General features: G+C 37.5%; 1 protein-coding gene and 1 non-coding gene across 2 annotated transcripts in view; one reads left to right on the top strand and one right to left on the bottom strand.

Annotated features, from left to right (window-relative positions):
• The window catches only part of LOC129725526 (matrix metalloproteinase-2), a 712,775-nt gene that overhangs the window by 602,151 nt on the left and 85,157 nt on the right, over nucleotides 1-25,467 (bottom strand). The gene's annotated exons all lie outside the window — the stretch shown is intronic.
• On the top strand, nucleotides 9,589-9,672 carry Trnal-uaa (transfer RNA leucine (anticodon UAA)). Its single transcript has one exon. It is a non-coding gene; the product is annotated as a tRNA-Leu (tRNA).

Here is a 25,467-nt window from a genome sequence, read left to right as displayed (position 1 = left end):
TTTGCAGCTGCATTGTAAGCTTCCTTTTTTGTTATAATAAAAAATGAAACTTTATAGTATTTAGAATGTAACAGTAGGACTTCATGTATCTTGCGTGGAAAAAATCAAAATAAAGAATTATTCAGGTGGTATTCTGCAAAAAATTTTAGGAAGAAATTTGAAACTTGTCGTCATATACACCATGTATTTTAACAAAAGAACTGCATAATCTAACACAGTAGGTCCTAAATAGAAAGTTTCTGGTGAAAAACTTACCAGTTTGTTGGATTTTCACCAAATTAAGAGGAAATTTCCTAAAGACGTTCTAAAATCACGGTTTGTTTACATAAAAATGAAGCCAAAATGAATATTGCACACTTCTATCAGTCCTAGAAAAAACTAAGGTGTTCTAAGACACCTTCAAAAGTTTTTGGTTAAGCCAAATTTAATAACAATATTCTTAGTGCAGCGAAAAAAATGTATTTTATTGGTGGCAATATAGTTGCCACTGCCCTATAAAGGGTTAAGCTACTAACAAATCCCCCCTTAAAAAAATCAGGATTGTAAAAAATTTTGATATTTTGTTCTGAACTTGTGTTTTAAACTTGGTCTCGGTAATAGTTAAAATCTCAAAATTCCTATCAAAAATACTTACTGATTATTACAAAATATAGCAAGTTTTGTAAGGTTTTTGGCAGAAAAAGAACAGAGTTAGTTAGAATGTACAATATTTTGGTTATTGAATGACAAATTTTGTTATAAATATTAGAGATGCACCAAATAATAGGGCTGGGGAAAAGTTATTTTTGGAAATTACCGAAAATTCGGATGATTGAATAATGATTTGAACTCGATCTTGCCTAGGGTAATTCACTCTAATTCAAGAGTAATTTGGTTTTTAATTTTTCTCATTTGATCATCATGTTCTGTTGAATATTCGGCCGTCTGTTTGGCTAAACATTCGGCCGAGTATTCGGCTAAACACGCCGCCGAATATTCAACGAAACATGATGATGAACGGAGAAAAATTGAAAACCAAATTATTCTTGACTTAAAGTGGATTACCCTCGACAAGCTCAAGTTCAAACTTGGCTCAAGGAGGCATGGCAAATATTTTTTTCTTTTTGACGTAGGACTACGTATGGTGGTCGTGAAATGAACCACCATCGTTCTAAAAACAATAAAATATTTGAAGGAAGATTAACGATACGCCAATTTCAGTTTCAGATCAATTAGTCTTAATTACCTGGCCGTGGCTGCAGTTTGGAGGAAAACTAAGTTTATTTAATGTTGGTAGCAGTTTTTATCCTCCTCAATATGTGAAAAGAGCGACATTAAAGTATAGCCGGTACTTCATTACCGGCATGAGCGCCACATCTATCAATATTTTTTACCACACCTTTTACTTTTGCTTTATGCTGTGCTTCTGCTGTTCGTAAAAAGTCTACTCACTAGTTGCCTATATACACCACAGCCGCGCGAAACAAGAGTGGAGAATCACTCTGGTGAGAAAAAAGCAGTCGAAAATCGGTCTACTATTCTAAGCATATGACTACACGCAAAAGATGGATTGTGTAAAACTTGTACTAAATTGTTCGTTTTCAGCGCAAAAGTTGATGTAATTTGGAACCAGTACAATGATTGCGTGTTGGGCATAACGCATTTAATGCTCTAACTTTTTTTCAATGTATTTGGCAGCCCCAAACTACTACATTTAAACAATTTCAACTGGTATCAAGCAGCATTGCAAAGCGAGCGAAAAGCAAAACCTTCCTCCTTCTTTCTTCTTGAGAATGAGACATACATTTCTCCAGTCTTCTGCACACACGCTTTCAAGATACTCTTTCTTCTTCATGCATTACCCTGAGTAGCAGCAAGCACGCACCGACAGCATGAGTGAGACTAACAACACTGGTATCAAGTGTGTACTGCACTGGTATCTCGATCATTTCGTAAAGCGACGTGAAATCGCCTTGCGCGTCGCAATCCGAAAAAAACGCGTGCACAGGATGACAAATAATAATTCTCGCTAAACATGACTTATTGATAGAAGAATTTACTCTCAATCAAACAATCTCAATTGTACGGGAAGATAAGGCATGTATTTCTTGAAAACCGTGAAAATGTGGCTTGTTTACATATGGCACATGGGCCTTTTTCACATGTTTAGCGAGAATTATTCACAATTTACTAGTGTTGTCATAAAAAATCGGCAACGCTTTTGTGGCTTTGTGGAACGGAGGGTTTTGCTAGTTTTGAGGTGAAGCTAGTGTTGATTACAAAATGTTGTGAACAGAATTTTGTTTCGTTTTGCCTTTCTCCTAGAAAGGTATAGCAATCACTGAAAAAAGTAAAGGTATTAAAGTGCTCCAGAGGGCCGAATGTCGTAAATCACTCGACTTAGTTCGACGAGCTGAGCATTTTCTGTGTGTATGTATGTATGTGTGTATGTGTGTGTGTGCGTGTGTGTGTGTATGTGCAACTTTTTTTCTCACTCACTTTTCTCAGAGATGGCTGGACCGATTTCCATAAAATTAATTGCAAATGAAAGGTGTAGTTACCCAATAGGTTGCTATTGAATTTCATTGTAATCGGATTTTTGGTTTAGAGGTTATGTATCAAAATGTAAAAATCACGAATCATCAATATCTCAGAAACTACTCAACCGATTTCAACAAAACTGATGTCAAATGAACGGGCTATCTTCAGAACTCTTAACTTATAAATTTCATAAAGATTAAACATATGGTTCAAAAGTTATGTAAAGAAAGGTTTTTCAAAGGACTCAATCACATTTCTCACAGATGGCTGGACCGATTTCCACAAATCTGGTCTCGAATGAAAGGTCTAGTTGTCACATAGGTTGCTATTGAATTTCATTGTAATTGGTTTCTAACTTTGTCCGTTATTTATAAAAATGTAAAATCTCGTTATATAAGCAAAGCATATATCAAAAACTGCTTAAACTCACTTACTTTTCTCAAAAATGGCTAGACCGATTTTCATGAAATTAGTTGAAAATGAAAGGTCTAGTGGCCTCATAACACCCTATTGAACTTCATTGTAATCGGATTTTAAGTTTAGGCACCATGTATCAAAATGTGAAAATCACGAAATCTCATTATCTCAGAAATTACACAACCGATTTGAACAAAATTTATTCCAAATGAACGTGTTACCTAAAAACCCTTAACTTTTGAATTTTATGAAGATTGAACTTGTGGTTCAGAAGTTATGGAAAGAAACGTGTTCTGGAGACTATTTAATCTCACTCATGATTCTCAGAGATGGCTGGACCGATTTTCATGAAATCAGTGTCATATGGAAGTTCTTGTTGCCCCATAAGACCCCATTAATGTTTTTTTTCTTTCAAACAGATTATGACTTTGCCTGTTATGTTTAAAAAGGTGAAATCCAGCAATGAAAAGAAACATATTCCGAAGACTACATAAACTCACTCACTTTTCTCAGAGATGGTTGAACCGATTTCCACAAAATTAGTGTCAAATGAAAGGTCTAGCTGCCTCATAACACACTATTGAATTCAGACTGTAATCGAACTGTAACTTCGTCTGTAATTTATCAATCAAAGAAATAGTTATCGGTTTCCGTTATACTCTACTAAATTTTTTGGAAATAAATATTGAAATTCAGTCCGCAAATATATATTTCGACTGTGACGTACAGTCTTCCTCAGTGCTTATGTGGACTGGTAAAGAGCAAAGCGTAAATCCTGTTTTTTTATTTGTAGTAGGTAAAACTGAAAATTTAGCACCCTTAATTGGAGTTAGGTAGGGAATTATGCGGTCGATTGTTTACCGTACCATGTCTACCAGTCCACATAAGCACTGAGGAAGACTGTACGTCACAGTCGAAATATATATTTGCGGACTGAATTTCAATATTTATTTCCAAAAAATTTAGTAGAGTATAACGGAAACCGATAACTATTTCTTTGATTGATCTCAATCACTCTGCTAAGACGCTCGTTATAGATTTTCTAGATTTGTAATTTATCGAAATGTGAAAATCACGAAACTTCATTATCCTAGAAACTACACAACCGATTTGAACAACATTGATATCAGAACAGGCTAGTTAAGGGTTAACTGATGAATTATGATTGAACACGTGGTTTCAAAGTTTGGCTGCTCTATACGTTCCCTTTTCATTTGATTATAATCGAACTTAAGCAACCATTATGTATTAAATTGTCAAAACAACGAAAGTTTATTATCTCAAGTATTACACGACTTATTTGAACATAAGTAGTAACATACAAACGAGTCATCTCTCAAACTTACAAATAACAAACTTCATAACAATTTGATATGTGGTTCAAAAGTTTTGGAAAGAAAAGAAATTCAAAGACTATTCAAAACTATACCTGCTTTAATCAATATATATGACCTCAACATGATTTAAATGTGGTATCGTAATATTTGAACGTTCCCGGTATCGCTCGTGATTAAATTATTCGAAATTAAGATTCATTTCTTTTATTTCGCTATTTCTTAAGCACTAACATTACGTCAAATTTCATATTTTACACTTCAATTACAACATCAATATTTTGGAACCCAAAGAGTGAATATACCTTTATTGGATTTAAGCGTTCATGTAAATCTACTTTTACAAATAATAAGTTAGAATGAGAAAGGCTGAGTCTGACCGCTAGGTGGCTTAATTTAGGGGTTTTTTTTGCAATTCATTCAATGGTACTTTTTAATGACCAAATCCATCGAGATAAATCCATCCAGTATTACATAGGGATACCATCCGTCCTGATTTAGCAGGACATGTCCTGATTTCGAGACCCATTTGGGGCGTCCTGATTCATTTTTCATATTTTAGCATTTGTCCTGATTTTTCTGAATTATGCCGGATGTTCAGAAATGTTGAAAATTGTTCAGTACTTTTACTTCGACTCCGGAACGAAACGGACTTATTTCGAACGATTTTTTTTCTTCGGTTGAATTTTGACGCGAGAAATTGTCTAGTCGTTGCAACCCTCAACTATCTGACTTTTGGGTCCTAGAGCTATCCAGCTTTTTACGCACCATGATGGCGGTCGCTATAATGCGTGTTCGTAATATGCGAACCTCTCTGCTTACGTCAGTTTTAGGATTTCTGAGGTATTGGCAACACAAATGTTGTCAAATTTATTTCTCTTTTGAAAAAATACGTGAAGACTTCAAAATGACGTGAGCAGAGCTGTCAAAAGGGTGTATGATTTAATACGAACTTTGCATTTTAGCGTCCGTCATTATGGCGCGTAAAAAGTTGGATACCACTTTTTATATATCATTGGAAAAAGCCGCGTTTTCTGAGCAAAACGTGATTTTAAAAAAAATATGTTTATCGTTTTCCTCCGATTTTTTATTGAAGAATAAAAACCTGCTCTAAATAACTTCAATGACATTTCGCCTACGTACAGTACATGAGAGAACTGTCATTTAAGGTATTTCGAGCAGTTTGTTATTCTTTATTTAAAAATCGAAGGACAACGATAAACATTTTTTTAAAGCCACGTTTTGCTAAAAAAAATTGCATTCTTTCAACTGATGTATAAAAAGAAGAAAACCGTGTAAAACTTTAGGACTCAATTTTAAACCGTTTACGTGTGCCTCATGTTTTAGGTATCTTATAACGCCCAATAAATCAAAGTTGCATAATTGGATCGTCCGAGAAATACTTCAAATAAATAAACGAGTGTTTTGGCGTATTTTGAAGTGCAAATCTCAAATTACGTGTTTCGTTAATTGATACCTCAAACAAAGAAAACACCCCATATCAAATTTGTACCGGAAAAATTTGTCCTGATTTTTAACCCCGACCGAATGGTAACCCTAGTATTACAGCTATTAAAATCTAGTGAGTTCACAAGTTGTTGTTTGCTGCTTGCACTGCTCCATGAGTAGCAGTCACTAATACACTCGACGTGAGAAATAAAGTGTCGGTATATGATACATCCAAGTATGATGACAGTTAGTAGGTATGCTACATTTTTTTCTATCCACGCACACAAACAAATCTCATTATGAAAAATTTCGCGTTTTGTATGGAATCCAGAAAATTTTTGGAAATTTCTCGTTTTATGTTGTTTATATCTGATTTTTTTGATCGGAGAGTGAATCTTCAGTTGAAACACACTAGAAATTGATATTAATTTAGATTTAGTGTGAAAAGAGTGCTATATTTCTAACATTTGGAGCATAATCTTAGTCATTGTCATAGATCATGACTTTTATTACTGTATGAAACATAAGCGACTCTATTTAGAAGCGCTATTAGAGTACAAGAAAAAAACGAAAAGTGCAAAAAGGTTACCGGCAAATTGATGAAAAACTGAATATTTTACCTAAACCGCAGCATGTTTATGTATTCCCCACAAATAAAACATGTTTCAACATCATTTCTATAACTTTTCAGGGAAGTATTTTTTATAAGTTTAGTTTAAAATGGAAAATCATTTCAAATTTCATACAAAATTGGAAAAAGTTCATAACGATCACTAATACTAATGCATTGACGTGAATAGCATACCATTTAGAACTGTCATCTATACTTGGATGATACATCTTCTGATTTCATTCTATTAGCGAATTTCTTTATTCCACGAGCTCTCCTCGTTTTGACCTGGAAGCGCACTAACTGCTGTCAAAACCCTTCTTTATTCGCTCGATATTGACCCAGTTTTGACCTGGCGTACTGCCCGCAATGGAGTGAAGAAAGGTACAGAGATGGTTTGAGTCTCGGGTTAAAGAGCTTCTTTTTTGTTAACAGTGATGACGTAGAAGTCAAAAAACAATGCCCAAAAATCAATGTTCGGTACATTTTTTTCAAGAAATTATTAAAGTTATGACAGTTTACGGCTGAAAATGCCTATCTGCGTCGTTAAAAATGCGGAACACAATTCCGAGTGGCTTTTTCTTGTTTTTGGAGATCTACGTCACGACCCCAACACGTGCTTCTGTTTACCTCTTTTTCGTTACTAATACAGACAAATGTCTTCTTCTTCCTCACCTTCGTATACCACATTGTGCTGCCCGAAGCGCACTGTAAAATTTGTCAGCTTCAACCCACCACCGCACGTGCTTAGTTCGTATACAATTGTCTGGCATCTCTTTCTTACTTCCGTCTTAAATAGCGATGACGTTTCATTATTCCTCGGCAGTTTTGCAATAAAGAAATTCGCTATATGTCAATGTATTCGCAGTACAACTGTTGCGTTATGCGTTTCACACATTTATTGTGCGATTTCTGTGCAACATTTGTGCGAATCGGGAAGACACAATGATTGTATAAGACTTCAACTTTTGCGTGTAGAGACTCAATAGCTAGAAGCTGCTATACAAATATACTTATTAGTGTTAGAATGACAGTGAAAACATATTCCTAAAGAAAAAGAAAAGATTTTGTTACTTTTGAGCAAGATTTTATTACTTTTGTTGTCTTATGACCGCGCATTAGACACAAAAAGTAACATATTAAATGACGGTTACGTGCTTGTATACGAGTGGTAATGCGGCTTTATCCGATGTTTTTTTGTTGAATACAACGTTCTGATTCAGTCCCCGTTTCTCACACACAAGCAGGCTCAAATGTCCAATTATAAACCTCCCTGTTCATTTTTTCATTTTTGTTGAAAAATTGAAATTTTGCAAAACTTCCTACCGTGAATAGACAAACAAACGCTGAAAAATTTCAGCCCAATCGGAGAACATCGAAACAACATACGGTTGCAGCTCTTGCGAACTGGCTCTTAAGCTTTAATATCAATTTTATTATTTTGAAAATAAAAAAATATTCTAAATAAAAAAGTAGATGATGATTTACTTCGTAATTTCATCCGTTTTCCAGTTATTATGGTTTTATGTTTAGAAAATTAGAAAATAAATATCAAACGATACAATATATTCAAAAAAGGTAGAATTTTCTCTACTAATTTTTTTTTCTTGAAACTTGACATTTTTTTGAAAAATAAAAAACAAATTTTAACCTTAAAGATGAGGTTTACACAATTTTACCAATTTCAATACTGCACCATTGTAATTTGATTTTTCACTTTATTATCAATTGAAATTTGTTAAATTGTGTGAAATTACCTTTAAAGTAAAAATTTGTTTTTTATTTCGCTATTCATATTTTTTTATCAAAAGTTTTGAAATATTGGTCATTTTTTTATTCGAATTATTTATTATCGATTTTTATTCGAAATTTTAATTCAGAAAATATTGTTTTATGAAAATATGCCTTATTCTGAAGTTATTCGAGATTGTTCCAGGGGTTCATCGGTTCACCGGAATGTGTGACCAGTTGTTTGATAGCAAGAAAATTGGATGAATAATTCAGAAGTTTTATTCATTCATCCTGAACTATTATACTGAATCCCAGAAAGGAACAAATGGCTTCAGGAATAACAACCGTTTCAAGGTTGTACCTTAAATACTCGTTCTTCGCGTTGATACACAGGTTGGTACTTTCAGGTGTTGTTTTTATGAAGAAGAATAATTTTGACATGAATTTAACCTTAGAAGTGTTGTTAACCATTACCGAACGACGGATGCTTGTAAAGGTTTAACAAATTAAAATAAAGGCATTCGATGTACCTATGGTTGTGGCTAGAAAATCACGAAGAGCCGGCGAAAAAGATGAATTTTCATAAATAACTTAGAGTTTTTAACCTAAATTTTAAACAAGTATCTCAGAAACCAAGGCCTCTAGAAAGTTCAGCACTCTAATTGTTATAATTGGAAATGACCACAAGAATCTTTTCACATCATCGGAATAGAATTCTTTTCAAAAATATATTGAAATTTAGAAATACGCCCATATATTTCTGATTTAGAAATATTATGTAATATTTGTTTAATAAAATTATGCTTCCTGTAAAATATGCTTATCATTCTACTTTCAGGGGTAATCGAAATGATGCTAGAATCTATTCATGTAAATAAATCTACGATGTTATTATACCAAGCAGTTGTATCACTAATTGCAGAAGAATTGATTATACAAAGCGCATAAATAATGAATAACTAACGATCTAAACATAACAAAAATAGGTATAATGCATGAACATATTCTTCATTATTTAGGTAGGGTATCGGCTCCCTTTTCGACTGGTTTTAGCTGTTATAGAATATTGAATGATAATAATAATAATGATGTTATAGAGAACTAATCTTTTGCAGGAAGGTGCTCTGCGTTATGAAGAATCATTATGCAAGGAATTTACGACATCATTTACCCCCTGACGATAATAGGTGAAACCTGACGAAAATAGAGCTGATATTCTATGCAAAAAGAATCAAAATCGCAGAGTTTATTACAGCTTCTCACAAACCAGCTGCTAAATATCAACGCAGTAATCGAACGAAACATCCTACAGCGGCACATTGCGGCAACCGCTGTATAGAAATACTCGTGCTGCGATGTTGGTTGATACGCGCATGCGCGCAGCAGTCGATGTATAATGGTACGTGCCTGTTGCAGGCACTACTGCGCTGGCAAAAGCGAACGTCCAGTACAAGCTATGAATAACCATTCATGAGCAAAACCATGCAGTCGCTTTTATTGGCCATTGAGCACAACCATCGCACCACAGTCAGAATGGCCGAGCGGTCTAAGGCGCCAGATTTAAGCTCTGGTTCCCGTAAGGGAGCGTGGGTTCGAACCCCACTTCTGACACATTCTGCAATTATTTTTTGTCTTACTAACGTGAAAGACTTTTTGCTGTTGAGCATAGGAGTTGTGAGTGGTGGTGTTCCTGGCTGGTTGTTGACAATACAAAGGAAAAGTGGTGTGCGGTGCAAGGCAAATGTTTGGGTGCGTGTCTACGGTGTGCAGGGTGGAAATGGCAAAACGTACGTTTTGTTTATGTTATGCCGATGCTTTGTTGACTGGCTGCTATGGCAACGAAATGAATCGTTGGAGTGAACCAATGCGAACGCAAAGAGGAATGAACGGAATGAATTCATATACATATTAATATTAGGTGAGGAAAATTTTTGTCCGTCATTGCTTCCATCGAAGAGGAAGTCCGTTTGCTCGCGAAAACCGGTATGATGTTGACGATTAAGTTGAAATGGAAATTGGCATAGAATTGATATTCGTAGAATTAGCTTATGAGTAATGGGGTTTTCTGTTTACTCGACGACTTTATTTTATTGGTGTTTCCAGTTAGAAACGACACGTGGTGTAAATATCTAAATTAATTCAAGCAAACGTTAGAATCAGTTAACGTGTAGATGCGAGATTCACACAAGCTTCGGCAGTGCCAGTGGAACAGTTTTAAAACTAATCCATATCCTAAATAATGAACTAATATTATAAACAGGGCCCGATTAAGGCTCGTGGGGGCCCGAAGGCCAAGTAACATGTGGGGGCTCTTTTCAGGTGAATTTTTATAAAGAATCATGTCATATAGAAATGTAAGCTAAAGAAAGGTTATAGAAGGAATGTGTTGGTTTTGTTTAAATTTAAGTTTTTTTCAAATGTCAGGATTTTATTTTGTATCGTTACTCATTGGAAGTGAACTATTGTGGAGGCCCCTAAAGTGTGGGGCCTGGGGGCATGGCCCTTCTGGCCCCTCCTTAATCCGGCTATGATTATAGATTACCCCTTTGAGCATTTTTTTTATTACGCGAGGCCATCTTGCGTCCTTAGAGGATAAAATTTTAAAATTCGGGCGCATGGAAGACTGCGAATATAAACGATCAATTGTGCGGTATTACGGTAGAAACATCTTGTGACAACATGTTATCTACCAGCCACCAAAATTTTATATAGCATTGAAACTCTCTTCGGAGTCTGAGGTACTAGGAAGAAGGAGCATAAATTTCCCACTATCCAAAGTTTCAAACTATTTCATGAAACTATGAAATCCTGCTAATATGCACCACCCATTAAGCCCAAAGCCTGCAATAATCTCGGATTACCTACTTAACCATACAAGTTAGCGTTTTAGGTTAATGCAGTTACAGAAATCAATAATTCTTCGACGCCTTACGACTGAAGCGCCACCGGGCGCCTTTCAGATAATATCGGAATTATTCTTTTAAGCCACTTCAACCGGACAGCACTCAACGGATTGCGTCTGAAGTGTAACTAGTTACCCCCTGTTGCCGTCAATTTACCCTTATCGTGATCGAATAAATGTTTTAAGCTGGTCAATAAATTGTTACACCGAGTGGGTTTCGCTTCGCTGTGCAAAGAAGTTGCGCACCCGAAGGCAATCCATTTTCCATTTCCTTCCATTTGCTCAAGCTGGGAAACAATCTTGCAGTTTCATTCATCGATAAAAGTTGTAATAGACGATAAATTATGTTTTACACACACCCACAGATGTGCGAAATTCAACGTTCAACATCCTTACGTACAAGTTCTCAAACCAAAGGGTTAATGTGTTATGACGGGTTCTTAATCCGACAGGTTTATCTTGCACTCTGCAAAAATGCCAAGTAGTTTTAGCTTCTGGTTGATTTACTTGACAGCCGGCTTCCCTTTTAAAGGATTGTTGATAAGCTAGAGTCCAATCCAGCCTTCTGTTGGGTCAACTGGGTCATCAGATTAAAAGCCACCTCCAGCGAAGAACGTTGGACTGTCTGTCACTGTCCTATCGGTTTCGAACCTGTCAGTCAGTACCGGATGGAAAAGGTTTTCTGATTGTGGTGATGCCGTTGAGAGGTCTAAAGCGTGTTAGAACTACAACAAGCAAAAATATGCCATCAGCTGAAATACTTTTTATTCTATAGCGGTTTACGAACAAAGTCCAGTAAGATGATGGCCGCCCTTGATCTGTGCAAACTTAATTTCAACACTGCCAATCAGGTTTGGACAGGTTGGAGTTCTATTTGCAGTCACAACTGGCGGTGTCTTGAGCTCGAATCTCGCGCTGGTAAGAAAGTTACTTTCTACCGAGAGAAACTTGCACCGCCGGCACTACAGGCTGTGAGATCTAGTATTTATAGAACAATTTCTCCTCAAACATCTACTGTCCGAATAGCTGATCTTGGTTGACACTCTGTTTGTTGTTTAACGAGGCATTTGAAGCGGCATGCGCCGTGTTGTTATGCCAGAATAACCAGCGTAAATATAGAATGATCATATGCTGCTATGCTTAGATTAGCATTTTCTAATGTAGCTCAAGAATTTTTTGGATGATTGAGTGGCTGTGTCGCAGGAAGTGGAAAAAATTTCAATTTATTAACTTCACAGCAGTTTTCGGTTAGACCATTCCTTTTTTTCTCAAAACTTTTTTCAATTCCAGCAGCTAATGCACAAAATTGAATTCTTAGAATATTTACAGTCATCTAGTATTGCTGTATACTAGTGAAGTAAGTAGGTAACTGTAAGAATATTTAAAGTGGTCCCAGAAATCCCGACCAAATGAAGCAGTAATGAAAACTAGCTTCACTCATTTGGTGACTTCTCAACACTGTTAGAAATTTGTAATTTCAACTATCAGGATTTGTTTGCTTTCGCAATTTAAACTTATCATTCGTAGGGATTTAAACCTACTTGTCAAAAAGGGGAAGTAAACTTTCAACTAACTTAATTGCTAACTTATTGGCTATAAAGAGAGCTTATCGTAGCAATTGAGGATTGCAACGATTTTTGTCGAAAACTGTTAATGATTTTATTTGACATAGCTTCTAATGTTTCAATATCAGTAAATCTATGTAATTCGAGTGTACCAAACCAAGGAGGACGCTTCAAAATCATTTTCAGAATTTTATTCTGAATCCTTTGAAGCGTTTTCTTCCTTGTTAAACAACAACTTGACCAGATCGGTACAGCATAAAGCATTGCTGGTCTAAAAATTTGTTTGTAAATCAAAAGTTTGTTCTTAAAGCAAAGTTTAGAATTCCTGTTAATGAGAGGATATAAACATCTCGTATATTTGATACACTTTGCTTGTATACTCTCAATGTGCTCTTTGATAATAAGTTTTTTATCGTAAATTAGTCCCAAGTACTTAACCTTGTCAGATCAACTTAAAATAACCCCGTTCATCTTGACAACGTGATTATTGTTTGGCTTGTGATAAGAAGCCCTAGTCATATGCGGAAAAATTATCATTTGAGTTTTAGAAGCATTGGGAGAAATTTTCCACTTTTGTAAGTAGGAAGAAAAAATATCGAAACTTTTCTGCAATCGACTGCATATGACACGAAGACTTTTTCCTTTTACGGAAATGCTTGTGTCATCGCAGAACAATGACTTTGTGCATCCTGGAGGCAAATCAGGAAGATCTGAAGTGAATATGTTGTACAGGACTGGACCCAATACTGATCCTTGAGGCACACCTGCTCTGACAGGAAATCTATCAGATTTCGATTTCTGATAAACAACCTGCAGAGTTCGATCAGTAAGATAATTTTTCAAAATTTTGATAAGGAAAATTGGAAAATTGAGAGTTTGCAATTTCGCAATCAAACCTTTATGCCAAATACTGTCGAATGCTTTTTCTATGTCTAAAAGAGCAGCTCCAGTGGAATAACCTTCAGATTTGTTAGCTCGTATCATATTAGTAACTCTGAGCAATTGATGAGTAGTGGAATGCCCATGGCAAAATCCAAACTGTTCATCTGCAAAAATTGAATTTTCGTTGATGTGTGACATCATTTTGTTAAGAATAATTCTCTCAAACAGTTTACTTATTGAAGAAAGCAAACTGATTGGTCGATAACTTGAAACTTCAGCTGGGTTCTTATCCGGTTTTAAAATTGGAGTAATTTTTGCATTTTTCCATAATTTGGGAAAATATGCAATTTTGAAGCAGCAATTGAAAATTTTCACTAAAAATTCCATTGTGCTCTCAGGGAGATGTTTGATTAGTATATTAAAGATTCCATCGTCACCAGGTGCTTTCATATTTTTGAAATTTTTAATAATTGATTGATTTTAATAATCTCATTCAAGTTAGTTTCAATTATTTCTGCAGGTAAAAAATTCTGGGAAGAAATTAAATCAAATTGACGTGTGACTTCATTTTCAATTGGACTCACAAAATTCAAATTTGAATTATGAACACTCTCAAACTACTGAGCAAGTCTTTGAGCCTTTTGTTCATTGGATACAAGAAAACGTTCACCATCTCTTAAAACTGGAATAGGCTTTGAAGGTTTCTTAAGAATCTTCGACAGCTTCCAAAAGGGTTTTGAATATGGTTTCAATTTTTTAACTTTAGTCTCGAAATTTTGATTTCTCAGAAGAGTAAATCTATGTTTAATCTCTTTCTGTAAATCTTTATAAATAGTTTTAAAAACAGGGTCACGAGAACGTTGATATTGACGTCTGCGGACATTTTTCAAACGAATTAGAAGTTGAAGGTTTTCGTCAATTATTGGTGAATCAAATTCCACTTGAGCCTTTGGAACAAAATAATTTCTGGCATCAATAATTGCACATTTCAATGCTTCCAAAGCGGAATCAATATTCACTTCGTTTTGCAAATCAAGCTCATTATTGAAATTATTCTCAATATGAGTTTTGTATTTTTCCCAATTAGCCTTGTTATAATTAAAAACAGAGCTCATTAGGTTTAAAACTGATTCATGTGATAAAGAAAAAGTTATTGGAAGATGGTCAGAATCAAAGTCAGCATGTGTGATCAAATCACTACATATATCTGACTTTGATCTGTTAGCACCAAATCAATTGTTGATGAGTTTCTAACAGAAGAAAAGAATGTAGGACTATTCAGAGACAAAATAAAATAGTATCCTGAAGAACAATCATTGAATAAAATTTTGCCATTGGAATTACTTCGAGAATTATTCCATGATCGATGTTTAGCGTTAAAATCGCCGATTATAAAAAATTTCGAACGATTTCTGGTGAGTTTTTGTAAATCATTTTTAAAATAACTTTTGTGCCCAAGCTCAGTTTGAATTTCAATTCCCAAAGTTTCAATAACTTTCGTCTCAAGATGGGGAAGAGCACGATGTTTGATTCGGCGATGAATAGCATTTGCAACTCCACCGCCGGAACCCTGAATCCTATCATATCTATGAACCACATAATTGGGATCATATTTTAATTTGATGTTGGGTTTCAAAAATGTTCCAGTAATAATTGCAATATGCACATTATTTACTATTAAAAAATTAAAAAGCTCATTCTCATTGGCTTTCAATGAGCGAACATTCCAATTTAAAATTTTGATTGGTTTAACTAAAATCATCGCTAAATTTTAAGTTAGAAACAATTTTAATTGTAAAATTTGTACCTATTTGAATGGCTTCAAACATTGATTTTGCCTGCAACATAGCGTTCATAAGAGCGAACATTGCCTGTTGCAGAAAAGAAAGTTTACCTGCCGTTATAGGCCCCAGGCAGTTGACATTAGAAAAAATATTTCCGGTAGCAATATTAGCTGGGGTAATAGGTGTACATTTATTTTCCACCGTGTTTTGCTTACCATTTTCGAACTACCAACATTAGGCGGTAGAATGTTAGAACTACCTGTAACCTGTGCATATGTTAAACGAGTATGCAAAGGAGTAGAAAAAGTGGGTGGTACTGGTACGCTTGGAGAATTTTGTTTTGAAGTTTGTTTTGCTTGGGAAACTGAATTTTGTTACCTTGCCTTGCCTTAACAATTGCAAAACGGACTGGTCATTGATAAAAATTTGACATATGGTTGCCGTTACAATTCGCACAGCGAAAATTTTTACTCTCTTTCACAGGACATGTGTCCTTTTTGTGAGAAGAGTCTCCACAAATCAGGCATTTTTGGTCCATATTACAGAATTTTGAACTATATACGGCATTGGGTGATATGCTTTTCACCTCCGCCAAACTTCCTATAAATTTCCCACTTTACACGCACGTTATATAAAGCATGTGCTTTTTCAAAAAATTTCAAGTTGTTAACCTCACTGCGGTTAAAATGAATTAAATAATTAACAAGGGAAATTCTAGTTCGCTGATTGTTTTCGCCTCGTGATTTTTGTTTCATTAGAATTACTTGGGTAGGGGCTATGCCAAGTAATTCTGTTAGAGTAAGTTTGATCTCATCAACGGTTTGACCGTTGGTGAGACTTTTCAATACGACCTTGAGCGGCTTGGTGCTTTTAGTGTCATATGTAAAAAAATTATACATCTTTTCAGTTAAATACTGAATAAAACGATTCCAATTTTCCAATGTTTGGGCCAGTAAGCGGCATTCGCCTCTTCGGCCAATTTGATAAGCAACTTTGACGTCGGAGAGAAACGTAGAAAGTTCTCTTTTAAAAATATTAAATTCAGAAGCAATAGTTACCACAATAGGTGGAACTTTTTCCTTTTTTACAGAAATTTCATTTTGAATAGTTTTACTTTCGAACATTTCAATTTCGCCGGCTTCTTGCTCAGACAGAATATCATATAAATTTTCACTGCATAAGCTAGTGTCAGAAAGAGATGCCTCTCTTTTCCTCCCCGTAGCGATGCGTGGTTTCTTTTTTCGTCCCGCCATTCCAAGTGATACGAAAAAAGTTCAAAAATAATATCAAATTGCAAGTATTGAGAAAGAAAGAAATAGGTAGTCTTGAGAAAGGCTGATGTAAGTTAACTTCCAGGTAATCTTTAAAAGACACACTGACAAAACACAAACTTTGAAGCTATAGGCAGTCAAAGACCAGTCCACAAGCAACCGAAAACACGTCTTATCTGTCGGGCAGCTCAAGACGCACTGTGTGTTTCACTTTGTTACAATTTAATCGCCACGAATACTTAATAAGAATTCGATAGTTCGTTATTTTGATTTACTTACAAAGTCTCCGTTTAATTTGCGAAATCAAATTATTCAAATTATTGTTCCTAAAAACAGTTCTCGCGCAACTTTTCAGAAGGTCCTAAGCAATATTGAGTAACTCTTATTATTTCCTTTTTTTTTTTTTTTGAAAATAACTAGCTATTCCCACATTTTTTCATCATACTCTTTGCATAGTAAGCTATGCAGTATTATAATCTTTGGATTTGCGGCAAGCAATTGTTGAACGTTGGGATTATTGAAACAGAGAAATTCTCATTGCAACATAGGTCTTTTCGGAAAGTTAAGCGAGAAATGTGTTTTAGTTGAAAGCGACGATTTACAGCGTAACTTTAACCTGACAATTGTTATTGAAAATAACTTTGCAAAGAGTATCATAAAAGATGTGCGGATAACATAGTTTTTAATCGAAGAGAAAGAAAACAAAGAGAGTCTTTTATGTATCATTTGAAAAAGATGCGTTTTTGAGCAAAACAAGTTTATCGTTTTGCATTGATTTTTAAATGAAGAATAAAAGCTACTCGAAATCCGCTAAACAACCGTTCGCCCATGTACCAGCTCAACGGAATATATAAAGGTACGGAGATGGTTTGAATCTAGGTTTCAAAGGGCTTTTTTAAAATTTTCTATCAGATCAAAGCGTCCTAAAATCTTTTGCACCTACAATGCTTCAATTCAAGAGCGCCTTCACATTCTAGCTTGACGAAAACATTAAAATCTATTAAACATGAAACCGACAAACGATTCATATTACACAACAGCTCAACGATGCATCGCTTTTTCCTACAGCCAGGCTCATCACTTTATGAATGAAGTAATTACATAACCATTTTAATGAGTTTTTTTTACTCCTATTCGGAACAGACTAATCGTGGTTCAATGATTTCTCCGTTTGCCCAGCCGGCGATCTGTCGCGAGACATTCCGGCGCGCACGACATCGACCGACACTGAAAACAATCGGCACCGTTGTAATATACCGAGCGAGGGTACAGACGCTCCGGTTCTGATCTTGATTTGGACGCGATTAACTTGGGGCAGAAAAAAATCTAGAATCACCACGACGGGTTGTTTGGATGGGACAGCATTACGCCGATAGTATGACACTTTTTAATTATCTTAGGAAGTCGTGAAGTCGATACTCGACACTTTTATTGCATCCGCCTCATTGACGTCATTGAAATTTGAATAAATTTCAGTTAAATTACATTGATACTTTTCTTGCGGTAATAAAAAATCGTAGCATTCAAGAAATAATTTAGTCAAACCAGACGGGGAGTTCTGTAGAGGGAAAACTTGGCGCATGGAAGATAAAAACGTTGGCCTAAGGATTTATGATTCAAAGCGAGATTTAGTTTGGATTTATGATTTGAAGTTCGGTTATCGCTGTCGGTCGGTTATGAATCCATTGGATTCTTGTAGTGCAAGCTGCTAAATGGAGGAAAATAGAAATAATAATGTCGTTAGTGCAGCGGCAGCGCGCTTCGGACAGCGTCGGGTAATGGAGTAATAAATAAATATATTGTTTCCATTAGGCAGATCGTTATTGATATCGCGACATGTTTTACACTAATTGCTGCTCCCTCGCTGTTGTTTTTGACATTTGAAGGAATACGCAGTGAAAACTAGATATCGAAAGCAATTTGCTAGAAGTAACACAAAGTTACACAAAGTAAAACCTTAAAACATGTTCTGTACCTATCTAGTCAGCCGTGAAAACAGAATAAATTGTATTCGCAATGACGTACCTGAAATGAAACAAGAAAACAAAAGCATTTTAGTATTGTTTTGATTGGAGTCCGAAAATGGAAAATTCATTTAAAATATATTGGTGCAAAAACAAACGGAAATTTTGATATCTGCATATCCAAAAGCAATATTCTCGTCGGCCATAGTGGGTTAAGCCCAGGCCCGGATTTGAGGGGGGCAAAGGGGGCAAATGCCCCGATTCAAGGGCCCCCCCTAGTCCTTGGGCGACCTTTTTTTTTTTGCTCGTCACCTTTCAGAACGTTACCTCTCAATGTTTTTAGAAAAGAGGGCCTCACAAACAAATTTGCCCCGGGCCCCCCACCGTCTAAATCCGGCCCTGGTTAAGCCGGTAAAACGTGGATCTCTCGGCGGTTTATCACTACCCTCGTACCCACGTATCAACAGATGAAAAAAAAATGTAAACTTTTCCATGCATAATTCATTATCCAATATCATTTTTCAACTGGTATTTATTTGTGTCATAAACTTTTCCTCTCTTCTGGCTCATTTGTCATCGAATCGTTCCCCTCTAGTTTAAATTATAGTTTTATTCTCTCGTCTCGGATTTGTTTCCAAGCGTTCAATGCTTACTGAACTGTTGTTGTTATTCAGACTCAATTTCACACTATCGCCCAATTGGAAAATAGCAATCGCGCTCAGCAGAAAAAAAAAACCTGACATATTATTGACTCCCAATGAAAATCACACGCGCGCACACGCACGCTCTCTAGCGAGTTGGAATCAATTCGGAAAAGCTTGTTTTATTTCACGATTTGGTGCACATCGGTTTTGCATGACTGATGATTAATGTCAGAAGTGTGGTTAGTGGGAAACAAAGGGCAGGGGTGAAATGCAAAAAATGAATGGGTATTTGTCAAACTACCGCTACCATATCCCATATATGCAGTGGAAGATGTAAGAAAAAAAACGACTAGGTCAAAATTTAAAAAATACCAGGCGAAGCGTCAAATCTATCGAATTTTTCCATTGGCAATTAATTTTTTGCCATTCTCCCTTTTGAGGGGATATCCTCCTTATCAGACAACAACCTGAACAGTTCGCTACTGCACAAAGTATTACCGGTCTAAAAATTAGTTTATAAATCAGAATATATTTTCTAAACAAAGTTCAAATTATGTTATATATTTAATACACTTTGTTTACATGCAGTATGTACTCAAACAATAAGTTTTTCAACGTGATTTTTTCTCAAGTATTAAACCTCGTCAGACTAAATTAAAATAACATCATTCATCCTGGTAACGTGATTATTGTTTAGCTTGAGAGAAGCTCTAGGCTTATGAGGAAAAACGGTCAACTGAGCTATAGAATTATTAAATAAAATTTCCCACTTTTGGAAGTTGAAAGAGAAAATATCTTAGCTTTTCTGCAGTTGAGATTTGCAAAAAAAATCTACGCCTTTCCGAGCGGTCTTTCGACAGTTAACCGGAACTTTCGTATTTCTTGATAAACGACGCAACTTCCGGCAAGCACGTCGTACTATAAATTCGAAGAATGAAGATTCACAGCCAGTCCGGAGTGAAAGAAAAGCGGCTTTGACATCCCTTTCTCGCAGATTGTCAACCACACCCAAGCAGCACGCATTGTTGCAATGAAGCAAATGCAACTCTCAATGCAGCATTTAAAGATTGTAATAAATCGCATCCGTTACTTTTATTCAACTTGTAAATAACCGAAAAAGCGCAGGAGGTGGAGCCTATATGCAACTAACAATGCTATGTGAATCATCATCTGCATCGATAGCCGCTGCAGTGTAGGAAGAAAAGAGAGGAGAAATAAAGTTAAGTTTGTTTACCTTTACTGTCATTACTCTTCGGTGATGGTGTCGCGAAGTTTCATATAACTTCATACATTATAAAAAACCTCAAATATATCGAACTTTTTCTCTACTTACGCTTCTGATAGGCATGTAATTCTACCTGCGATTCAAAGTTTACCGTGCAAAAAATGTTTTTACTTCGTAATTATTCACGCGCCTTTCATAAAGTGTTGTAAAAGAAATTTTAGGATTCAAACTCGCCAAATTATAAACAATATTTTGCGAAACGATAGTTCAGAAAACGTTGCTCAGTGGATATGCAGTGTTAATCATGCGAAATATGGAATCACAAAACCATAGTTCCAACAATAATCATTTATCATTCATTTATATTAAAGATGGCTGTTTACTGTGTGGTAATTTTAGCAAATATATGGTTCAACAAGATGTTGCTATACATTTTCATCACTAGTTTGCTTTCCTTAGAAAGAAACATTTGTGAAACAACAATATGCAGCATCATGTGACATTATCGTTATTTAAAAGCATCATGAAATATGCAGTTGGAAATAGATTGCAGAAAACTATTGAGCAATTTCTAGTGTTCAGTTGCGAGAATGATACACGTAAATAACAAAATGTTGTTCTTTTATATTTCTTCAGAGTAACCGCAAAAGTTTCTTGCACCGTTAAAAAAGTTTTAAAACAACAAATATTGAGTAGTCTCATTTGAAAACATGTTGCAAGTGCTGCTTGGGCAGCAGCACCTTCTTGGGGAACTTGGTGTGTTAAATGAACTTCAACTCGGTGCTCACTTCCTTCGTGGGGGAAGTAAAATAGGAAGTACCCTGCCAGTCGTTGCCATCCAGGGTGAAACGGTTTGGCCAGTTGCACCGACCTCCCGGCCAAGCGCACGCAGCGACGTAGCCACCTTTCCTTCGGTATCCCTCTTCAGCATCCTTTGGAGCTTCGACCAGACGGGGTAGCGTTCTTTGAACGCGCACACTTCTGAACGGAGTAGTTTCACTATTTTCGCCATCATGGTTAGAGTTCGACTGATAGAACTGTTATTTTTTTCTGTTGATTCATGGGTTACTATGATTCATGCTGCATGGGTAGTTTCGCCAAAAATCGGCTATTTTTGTCCATTATTCTGCAAACGTTATCACAGAACAATCACAGGTGAATCAGGAAGATCAGGACTGTATATGCTGTACAGAACTGGACCCAAGATTAAGTTTCGGGGCATCTCTGTTCTGACAGGAAATCTGTCAGTTGTTATAAGACAACCTGCAGAGTTATCAGGTAAATAATTTGAACAGATTTTGAAATTGATCCAATCTCATTTAAGTAAGTTTCAATTACGTAGTAGTATGTAGCATTCCATGCCAAATGACCTATCGTTTCCACGAGTGTACAAATTCTTCAGATCCAAGAGTGGTTTTTAAAAGGGAGTAAGCTTTGGACAAAAGGTTTTATTTACAGCACTGTAGCTCAGAAACCTTTGAATATACAGAAAAACTTTCTGGATCAAATTGAACGGAACCACAAATGCTTTATGTTGCGATATTAAACTCAAGATTACACGCTTTCACGGTTGGGTAGGGCTTGGGCCATCTGGGGTGGTTCCTGCCGCCGTCCCTTTTTTAGTAGTACAGATGGTGCAAGTCATACCTCACGGGACGCTTCTGGTTGCGCGAGAATTGGCGAAATACAAACGATTGTCGTTGCTGTTTCGGATTAGTGCGAGGATTGGTGTTCGAGGTTACACTGGCTCATTTACTGTAGAGGCATCTGGATTCGGGTGAATGGTGGATTTGGTTTCGTCTGCAGACCTTCGGCTTAGGCCACATGACATCCACAGACTAGTCCATCCAGTAGAATATCGAGTGGGACTTGTCTCATATCGCCCACGTAGTTGGTTACAGTGCGATCGGATACGCATCTTCTTTTTCTCCAACCAAATGTAATAGATCACGTTCCCAATGCTTTCGAGAACCTGATCAGCTTTCCAGCTCCAACTATTGTTCTTGTAGATCTCGACCCAGACCAGAGTCTTAGGCTGATGTTCTTACTTCCATGTTTACGGTTGTACTGGTCGTCTGCTTGTGAAATACAGTTTACGGTCTGAGCAGATCGAGCGAAGTTTGCATCGTTCTACCAAGCATTATCTCGGCAGCCGACTTCGGGAGCGCTTCATCAGGGTGTAGAGCGGTAGCATAACCGCTACCGTCGCCAATCAGTGTCTCCGGGTTTCCGAAGCGACCGAAGATGCCTTCCAGAATTTCTATGGTAGCCGGCGATGTCGTTTGACGAGTTCGGACGACCTCCGGCCATTTCGAGCATGCATCGACCAGGAAGAGGTAGTACCCATCGTCAACAGGACCAGCGTAGTCAATATGCAGCCTCTGCCAAAGTTTTCCGGATACGGACTAGAACTTCAAATAGGTTCTAGTGTTGGTTTTGCAGCTCGTGCACCCTCGGTAAGGAAAGAATCAGTTTCGTTAGATGCTATCACGGCCGAATATGGGTGTTAATCAGTCTCGACAGAAGACTACGTAGTCAAAACTATTGGTCGACACGGATACGATGGAGAAATTATATTCGAGAAGAGTCAGCGCACAACGCTGCAACCTGTTGACGGTATAACCGAGAATTTTATTTTTAGACCCGAGTGGAGCGTTTGTGTAACGTGAAGTGTCTTCCGAATAGCATTCGATAGAAGCGAGTTACAGCGATCTTCGGCCAGCCTCTTCTTCTCGATCTGGCTGTAACTTAATTCGGCTGGAGTTAGGCTTCTCGAGGTGTGGTAGATAGCTTTTATGGTGCCGCCGGGGAACTAATGTACGATTCCGGCTCTGGCAGATACCACGATGTCGATCTGGTCAGCACCAGCGGAGGGCTTTAGCTGTTCAGCTTAGGTTGCTCAGCATGGGTAAAAGCAGCGGAGACATCAGCATTCCTGGATGCGATTAGACCAGTTCAAGAATTCGATTATGCTTCTCCTCTGTTCGGCCATTCACCTAGCTGCGTCAAGGTAATTACTGGTGCTTTTGAGTCCAGTAAGCATTGCGCCTACAGTTGATGAAATGCCCCTTGAGCTGATCTGAGTCCAGGAACGGGTGGATTGATGGAGCCCCTTACCGGTGTTGATGATGAGGAGGTTTTGGCAGCTTTCAACCACCTAAACCAGAAGGTAGACATCTTCGCAAAAATATCTTCAGGCAGCGGTAGCGCATATTGGTTCGGGTCGAGGACGTCGTTCAAACCCGTAGAGAAATCCGCCTAGATGCGAATCGGTCGGTTTGGCTTCCGGAGAACCATTGTAAGTATCTTCAGCCTCAGCAGCGAACGCTATAGGGACTACCTGATTAACTGTCTCAGGGTCGGCTTGCTCAAGGGAAATTTCGCGAGCTCCAGGAAAATGCTTGTCAGAGTCACTATGCGTTGATACTTTTTATTCACAGTTGTTTACCTACCACTTTCTTATCTCTAGCTAACCTTTACAACTTTTCTTCTGCTCCGGGGTCCCGTTTCTTCCTCCAGCCCACTGTCTACCTGCTCGTTCCGTCCTCCTTCTAGTCCCACCAGGTTCCTGCACTAACCTGTCCTCTCCAGGCGTTGTCTTGCGACCTTTGCCGTCAAAATAGCACAGCCACTGATCGGCGTCTTCAGCCATCGGCGATGGGTCAAACGTGGATTGTATTCGACGGTTTTCAAATAACACAACGGGGTTCTAAGCAATATGCGTCGTATTTTGGCCTGATTTGCTAACTGGTGACGAGGCAATTGTTAAGCGACAAGGAGAGTGACTTACCTGCTGTTCACTATAGCCACACACTTGTTTACTGTCTCTAAGTTAACTTGTCTTCTTGCTTTTGAAATTTTCACAAATCGTGCCCGTTCTTTTTGGAATCTGGTTAACAAGTGAGTGTAGTAGCTCCAGCAGGTCATTCTTCCTTTCCCTGAAACATTGACCTAGTCTAAATTCTCGCGCCAAAAATCGTAGCCGCGCTTTCCATCTCCCCATATGCCATCCATATTTTCGCATGCTCTAGATTTGATGCTGATGTCTGGAAAACCGATGGGTGGCGGGCTGCGTGCTTTAGGGAGCGGTGGTCTAACTATGGCAGGTGCGTTGGGGGTGTGACAGCAACCCACAACAAACCCTTCCTGTAAGCATTGCATTCTATTTCCTATTCCAGCGGTTCAAGACTACAAGCAATCCCTATCACCTTCATTACTTAAGCTAGCAATGCTTACACCATTTTTTCCCAGCTCAGTACTCCAAGTTGATGCAGAAGTTGGAGTTCCTCTTCGACGGCTCCCTCCATGCTGTAGGACACGGAACGTTCGGCCGAAATATCGACCTCGCATTTTCTCGGAGTGGCAGATGATGACCTAGGTTCTGCAGCACAGTCCCATACTGTTGATAAAGACATCAGGGAACTTTGATTGAATCGCCATTACGCTGTGGCCGGTTGATATGGCTGCAAAACGAGTTGATTGGAACGACTCACAGGCTGTTCTGGGACCTTGACTTGACACAAACCTCGTTTGGAGACACCGTTGATTGCCACCACTTGGCATGAAAGCGGAGATGTTCCTGGTTGTCCAATCGTCTTCCACATTTCGGCGAGGATGATGCTGATATCTGACGGCTTGACAGCTTTCTTAGTGTCGTGCTTCACAGCCAACGTTATATCCGATGTTCCGTTCAGCTAGGTAATCAGTCGCATAAGGGAGTCTTTCGAGGATTTGAGGTCACAGACAAAAACTAGGCACTTAAATTGCACCTCGAATAGATAGGTAAGTTTAAAGTACACATAAGCACGGATTACCTTGCAGGAGTATAACACTGTGTTCTCTGTATCATCTTTGATGGTCTGCAAGCACTAATACCGCTGATGATCCAAAAATCGATTTCAGCTTCTCGGTAGTTTTGCACAAACTTAACTCCTTAGACAGTTTCGCGGGAGAATTCCTTCAGGCATTGCTGGGTTACTCACGTTTTTGGGACAGATGAGCGATCAGCTGCTGGTATTGTCGTCATCGCGGCTAAAAATCACTTTTTATGTACAATAATCCGCAAATTGACTCGTTTTTTTTCACTCGTCGCCAAAATGTTCCACTAACACTCACGATTACACCCAAAAAATATAGCTTTTTTCGATAAATAACGAAGTATAATGAGGT

This window comes from Wyeomyia smithii, chromosome 2, assembly GCF_029784165.1.
Source record: "Wyeomyia smithii strain HCP4-BCI-WySm-NY-G18 chromosome 2, ASM2978416v1, whole genome shotgun sequence".
Lineage (NCBI taxonomy): Eukaryota > Metazoa > Arthropoda > Insecta > Diptera > Culicidae > Wyeomyia > Wyeomyia smithii.
Note: the sequence above shows the minus strand (reverse complement) of the source record. Positions and strands in the feature narration are given on the sequence as shown.